This window comes from Cebus imitator, unplaced genomic scaffold (genome assembly GCF_001604975.1).
Source record: "Cebus imitator isolate Cc_AM_T3 unplaced genomic scaffold, Cebus_imitator-1.0 Scaffold4, whole genome shotgun sequence".
Classification (NCBI taxonomy): Eukaryota; Metazoa; Chordata; class Mammalia; order Primates; family Cebidae; genus Cebus; species Cebus imitator.
The window spans coordinates 1-1,013 of NW_016107319.1; positions in this window are offsets into that span (position 1 = coordinate 1).

The window sequence follows — 1,013 nt, forward strand, 5'->3', positions numbered from 1 at the left end:
TCTGGTATCTCCACCATCTTCTCCAGCTGGTGATCTTCTGAAACCACACACACCTCCAGCAATTGAGTGTCCTCTGAGACTTCCTTCATGTCTTCCAACTGTTTGTTTTATAGGACCTCCAGCACCTCCTCCAGCCGCACCTCCTATGGGACTTTATCCACCTCATCCAGATGTCTGTCCTGAGGTACCTCAACCTCATCCACCTGTCTGTGATGTGGGACCCCATCCACCTCATCCAGGTGTCTGTCCTGGGGGATCCCATTCACCTCATCCAGGTGTCTGTCCTGAGGTACCTCAACCTCATCCACCTGTCTGTGATGTGGAACCCCATCCACCTCATCCAGGTGTCTGTCCTGGGGGACCCCATCCACCTGTCTGTCCTGGAGGACCCCATTCACCACATCCAGATGTCTGTCCTAGGGGACCCCATTCACCACATCCAGGTGTGTGTCCTAGGGGACCCCATTCACCGCATCCAGGTGTCTGTCTTGGGGGACCCCATTCACCTCATCCGGGTGTCTGTCCTGGGGGACCCCATCTACCTCATCCAGGTGTCTGTCCTGGGGGACCCCATCCACCTCATCCAACTGTCTGTCCTGGAGGACCCCATTCACCTCATCCAACTGTCTGTCCTGGAGGATAACATCCACCTCATCCGTCTATCTGTCCTGGGTGACCCCATTCGCCTCTTCCATCTGTCTGTCCTGGTGGACCTCATTTACCTCATCCATCTGTCTATCTGGGGAGACCCCATTCACCTCATCCAGCTCTCTTTCCTGGGGGACCTCATCTTCTTCCTCCAGCATTGTGGCCTCTGGGACCTCAGCCTACTTTTCCACTTAGTGGCCACTGGCACCTCAGCCACCTTCTCTACCTTGGTGACCTCTGGCCCCCTGGCTACTACCTTCACATGAGTGACCTCTGGAACCTCAGCCACCTTCTCTACCTTGGTGACCTCTCGCCCCCTGGCTACCACCTTCACATGAGTGGCCTCTGGAACCTCAGCCACCTTC